General features: G+C 32.9%; 1 pseudogene; it reads left to right on the forward strand.

Moving 5' to 3' along the window:
- Positions 1–666: 666 nt before the first annotated feature.
- On the forward strand, positions 667–4749 carry LOC112529015 (annotated as a pseudogene).
- The last annotated feature ends 1861 nt before the right edge of the window (positions 4750–6610 follow it).

A 6610-nucleotide genomic window follows, 5' to 3' on the forward strand; every position in this document is an offset into this window, starting at 1 on the left:
AAAGAGAATGAACCACACGCGCCTTCTAATGCGCGTATCATAAAGATATAAAACATGAAGCACAACACTTTTCATTTTGATCCATTAAAAAACGAACAAAGTTGTGGTTCATTTTATCATCGGAGGTTGCACCTTTCCTTAGATGTCACCCTCTAAAACTTTATTTTATGCTCTCTATAGAATAACTAATTCCTTTCATGTTAGCAATTCATTAAAATTGTGATTCATAAGTACCTTCTCATCTTGGTCATTGTATAAGTGTTTGATGAATATTTTCCATAAATAAAGGCTCTTTTCGTGGAGGCTCAAGTCGACGCCTGATAGATACCATCTGAGTGATAACTTATTCCATATGAACGAGAGAGGGTGGTTGTCTAGAAGTTGAAGGGATATAATCAGGGCCGTCCTTGGGCCTATTAAATCTGGCATTCAGAACAGGGCTCCCAACATTTTGGAGCCTAAATTTTCACAGCCCATATGATATACCTGCATTGGCCGGCTAAGGTTCACGATTGTCGATTGGATTTGGCGTTTTCATACGGTCATGGACATATGGACTGCACGCCTGGACCATAACTCGTCGCCTCGTGCCCTCAACCCTCGTTGCATCGATCTCCCCTCTCTTCTATACCGTTCCTTCCGCGATTGTCGATTGATTTCTTCAAAATGGCTAATGATTCGGTTTCAGAATCTTCAGATATGCAACGGCAACTAGAACAACGGTCAAATTTTAGATTATTTTTGTTAAGTATAAATACATGTTTGGACGATTTGTTGATTACTCGTTATCTGATTACTATTCACTGTTCTTAAATCTCATAATCTCAACGATTTGGTCGATTACTTAATTGTTTTTTGCTGATTTTATCTCATCATCTGTCATCTGTGTTGGACCTAATTCCTAAATCCTAAATCGATTACATGTTGGTCTTGGTAACTTGGTTGGACTGTTGGTGAGGAAGTAGGTGGTCGATTTTAACCTAATTCCTAAATCCTAAAGGTGAGATAAAGTATCCTCCTAAAGTCTTAAGTTCTTTGTCTGTATACACATTACACAGAACATATGATTAATTGATTATGATTTATTGATTTATGTCTGTATTTAGTTCTCTGTATATACAATTCAGTTCTTTGTCTGTCAATCTGTCATGACTGTTTGGAATAATGGAATTGCATAAGATTTAGGTTAATAGGTTCCCATTTTCTCTTTTCTTCAATTTATATTTAGTCATTTAGTCTTTTATTGCTTGTTCACTGTTCAGAATCACAAGTGTAAGAAAAAACTGAAAACTTGTTCACTTGTTTTAGGTTCATCTTCTTATTTGTTTAGGTTTGGTTCAAATTGTTCAAACTTCAGTCTTCAGATTGTTTAGGAATTAGGTTCAAATGATCAAATTCTTATTTCTTATTTCTGAATATATGTTAATATATACATGTGTTTATCTCTTGCAGTGCAATCAAAATCTTTTTGGGACTTGGGAGTTGGGACTTAGGAGGACCAAACATCAATAGCCAGCAGTAGTACTATCATCCTCACTCAGGTTGTTTTGTTCCTTATCTTTTTTCTTTTACTTATTTCAGTTCCAATATGTCTTCTAGGGTTAGAAAATATGATTCTGGATGYCAAAAACGTAAAAAWAAAARAAAARAATTGAAGAGATAATTCAATCTCRAAAGGGATCTCTTGATAAATTTGTCATAAAAGAAGGTCCGTCTTCTCTTGACAATGAACATATTGATATTAATTTGGATGATGCTTGTGTTGATGCTAATGAAAATCCTAACATGGTGAATTTAGCACTTTAAATGACTCTCATGAGGATTTGGCTACAAATGTTGATACTAATAATACTTCTAATGATGTTCCTAATGTTATTGCTAATAATGCTTCTAATGATGTTTCTGATGTTAATGCTAATAATGCTTCTAATGATATTCCTGATGCTACTGATGGTGATGATGCTACTAATGTTGATGATGTTTTTGTTCATTTTGATATATATGATCCAAGAAAGTGGGATGCATTAGATTCTAAAATGATTGATGTGTTAGTTGCTAAGGGTCCTAAAAGAAATTTGTCTGTTCAGAAAGGTCCTAAAGATAAATTGTCTAAACACTTTTCTGCCACATGGTATACTAGAATTTTATCAAATGGGGAGAAATGTGATAGAGATTGGCTTGTATATTCAATATAGCTTGATAAAGTATTTTGTTTTTGTTGTAAAATCTTTAAAAAAAAAAGACATATGAAAGGTCAATTAACAAATGATGGATTTGGGGATTGGTCCCACCTTAGCACTAGACTTAAGGAGCATGAAACAAGTATAGATCATGTAATGAATATGAAAACTTGGTATGATTTGCAGCCAAGACTTCAAAAGAATCAAACCTTTGACAAAGTTGTTCAAACCCAAATAGAAAAAGAAAAAAATCGTTGGAAAAAAGTTTTGGTAAGAGTTGTTTCTATTGTAAAATTTCTTGCAAAACATAATCTTGTATTTCGTGGAAGTAAAGCAAAATTATACGCGAATAGCAATGGTAACTTTTTGGGCTTGATTGAGATGTTGGCTGAATTTGACCCAATTATTCAAGATCATGTTCAACGTATTACAAATGATGATTTACATGTTCATTATCTTGGTCCTAGAATTCAAAATGAGTTGATAACTTTGCTTTCCAGGAGACTTAAATGTGAAATTATTAATAAAGTAAATGAGGCAAAGTATTTTTCTGTTATCCTTGATTGCACTCCCGATATAAGTCATCAAGAACAAATGTCCTTGATATTAAGGTATGTAGATGTCTCTTCTAAAATTGTTAGCATTGAGRAATCTTTTCTAGGATTTTTGGAAGTAGATAATACCACGGGCCAAGGTTTGTTTGATGTTCTAGTAGCTGAATWAAAATCTCTTGGTTTGGATTTAGATGATGTGCGAGGACAAGGTTATGACAATGGTTCAAACATGAAGGGAAAACATCAAGGAGTACAAAGGAAACTACTAGATATAAATCCTAGAGCATTTTATACTTCTTGTGCTTCTCATAGTCTTAATTTAACTTTGTGTGATATAGTCAATACTTGTGGTAAAGCTAGAGATAATAATTCAACGTATTTATACAATATTTGCTAATTCCACTAAAAGATGGCAAGTGTTTAAAGATAATGTAAAAAGATGGACCGTCAAGTCATTGTCAACGATTCGCTGGGAGAGTCGTATTGATAGTGTAAAGGCTATAAGATTTCAAGTGTTAGAGATAAGAGAAGCTTTACTTCAAGTGGCTGAAATAGATAATGACTCAAAAATTAGAAGTGAAGCAAAATCTTTAGCACACAATGAGCTTGGTGATTTTGAGTTTCTAGTGTCAATGGTGGTTTGGTATGAAATATTGTATGCCGTAAATTTGATTAGTAAACATTTACAGTCAGAAAATATGTTAATTGATGTTGCTATTGATCAAGTTAAGGGACTGATTTCTTATTTTAAAGGATATAGAGAAACAAGATTTTTAGATGCTATAGAATCAGCAAAAATGATTGCCACTGAATTGGATATTGATCCGTTGTTTCCTCAAAGACTTGAAATTCGAAGAAAAAAACATTTTGATGAAAATCCACATGATGCATCTGAAATGAATTCACAATCAACGGAGGAGTCATTTAGAGTTAATTATTTCTTATGTGTCGTTGATCATGCAATTGCTTCACTAAGTAGGAGATTCGAACAATACCAAGAATATGAAAGTGTGTTTGGGTTTTTGTATACATCTGATAAATTGCGTTCTTTGGATGATACATGTTTAAAGTCTTCTTGTACTAATTTTGAAAATGCACAGAAGAAACAAGACCAATCTGATATAGATGGGAATGACTTATATGTTGAACTGAAGATGCTTCAAGATCTTTTACACACACAAAAGATGGGACCTCTTGATATTTTAAAGTATTTGAAACATGTTAAATGCTTCCCTAATGCGATTATTGCTTATAGAGTTTTGTTGACTATTCATGTAACCGTTCCATCTGCAGAAAGAAGTTTTCAAAGTTGAAGTTGTTGAAGTCCTATATGCGCTCCACAATGACACAAGAAAGGCTTAAAGGACTTGCAATGATAGCACTTGAAAATGACTTTTTGGAGAAAGTTGATTATGAAGAGCTTATTGAAGATTTTGTTTCCAAGAATGTTAAAAGAATGATTTTATTCAAGTGAAGTTTACATGTTACATTGTTACTATGTCTTGTTGTTTTTATTTGTAAGACTTTAAATATAATATGAACTTTTGTATTTAACTTTTATTCGTTTTGTCGTCCAATCTACTTATATTTTTTATAATAGTGTAAGAGGGCCTCCAAAAAGATTGGGACGGCCCTGGATATCATGGATTTTTGTGCATGTCTCGGAGATAGTAGGAATAGTTGGTGTATAAGAGACAAGAGTTCCATTAGCAGGTTCTGGTTCCATCAGTGGTTCTGGTCAAAGACCTGAAGATCCGGGAGGTGACTTTGGTGAAGCATTTGGACTAAATGGAGCAGAGGGACTAAGAGATCGAGGAATCTCTGAATCTGGAGCAAACTCTGAACTTATATTTACAGGAGATGTCTTTTTGCTTCCAGAAGGTGTTGGATTTGTAGAGAGATTTGTAGAGGAGGGATCTAATGATGGCAGAGGAACTTCTGACAATGTAATAGTAGTTGCCACTAGGGTAGCTGCAACCAAAATTAGTTCAGAAGTATATGGTGGATACTTGTGACACTTAGGGTTTGTACATTAATTACATCATCAAAGGTCACAGCCTCTGGTTCCCTAGCCTCTACACTATCATTAATATTTTCAAAGAAAGTAGAAGTTGGTGAATTGAGGTTGATGATGGAGCAAAAGTAGTTGTGGATAGAGTGACAATAGTGATGGACGAAATGATAGTTGTAGCAAATGGTGTCTCCCCCTTATGAGGACCAAGACGAGGATCTATGTATTCATACCTCTACTTCTTTGATGTTTCTTTGTTATGATTATATTTTTGTTGTATTAAAGTAAAGGGGCTGAGTGTGTAAATACCTTAAAGGTATAATAGTTTTCTATTATTCTAGTATTAGGTTAATTATTGCTTAATCATTGTGTCAACCGTACTTTTAAGCTTCAAGTTCTGTGTTACAATTTCTCTTAATCAATACAAGCCGACTTCTCTAGATTTTTAATTGCTATATTGTTTATCATTGTTCTATACATCAAATCTGAGAATAACAATCGGTATCAGAGCAGAAGATCAATCTTGGAAGCTGTTTCGGAATTGATTTTTGAAGATATCGGTTGTAAGTTCTTAAAGTTTGAATTTTGATATTCTTTTATTCAATTCTAGGTAGTTTTTCGAGAATTAAAGTTATTTGGCTTTGATTTTTGATTCTACATATTCATAATTGAAAGAGTTTGGATTACTTTTGAGTGGAATATTGAAATCTGGTGTGATATTCAAGTTTTTCATACTAATCGCATAGTGTTTATTCATACTTATCGCATCAGTTATATGCGATAAGTCATTTTTTATCGCATTACAAAGATCCAAGAAATGTCTTTATCGCATTACAAGGATCCGAGTGAAGGGATTTGTAGGAAACTTTAAAACAATACTAGTTGTGTACTCGCGCAATGCGGCGAGATGTGAAATTTTGAAAAGATATAAGTGGGCATACCGATTACGGATAAATATTTGTACTTGAAATCATCAGATTCTACACTTTATTGATTGTTTCATATTCAATGGATTTGAGAGGAACCTAAACAATCCAATAAACTATTTGATAATTAATATTGCAAGTAACAAGAAGATAGCTTTTGCACAAAAGAATCACCTTCTTTAAAACCAATCATTATAAATTTATGCATCATAATATGAAAAAACTATATCAAGAAAAATAACTTATAACATAACTGCTATTCTACACACACTTGGGTTGAAGGCATTATATACTTGCATAGAAGTGATGAATCTTGGAATCTGCAACTGCCCAAACCTTTAAAAAGCAAATTAATTATGATTAAAGCAAGCATCTTTGGGTCAAAACAACCAACTATTCTTCAAAGAATAGCAAAATTCAGGGAAACATTAATTCAACTTGTTTTCAAATTGATTATGATCAAAGCAAACTATCAACTTGTTTTCAAATTGTTAGTGAAATCTCACTTATAAAGCTAAAGGCATAAGGCACCTTCAATGAATGAAGAATCAAGAAATAAGTGGGTAAGTTAACTTTTTTATTAATTATCATAATTCCCCATGAAGAGTGTCATTTTTATCTATATCAAAACTCCAATTGTGGGCATATCCAGAGCTATATAATTAGCAAAAAAAAAAAAAAAAATCAATGTCCTGAAGTAATTCAAGTGGTATTTAAAAGTGATATCAATGTTGAACTGAAGACATCATAAAGGTCCATTACTCTTACTTTACCAATGGAAACTTACATAAATCTAGCAATGTTATGTTAGGGGATGAAAAGGAAGAAAAATGAGTAAATAAAAAGAGTGTTATAAACAGAAGATAGATGATAAAATCTATCAATGTTATGTTAGGAGGGTGGAATATGTATCTTGCAAGGAGATTAATTGCCTCGAAG

This window comes from Cynara cardunculus (genome assembly GCF_001531365.2).
Source record: "Cynara cardunculus var. scolymus isolate 2C chromosome LG 16, CcrdV1, whole genome shotgun sequence".
In the NCBI taxonomy this organism is placed as follows: domain Eukaryota; kingdom Viridiplantae; phylum Streptophyta; class Magnoliopsida; order Asterales; family Asteraceae; genus Cynara; species Cynara cardunculus.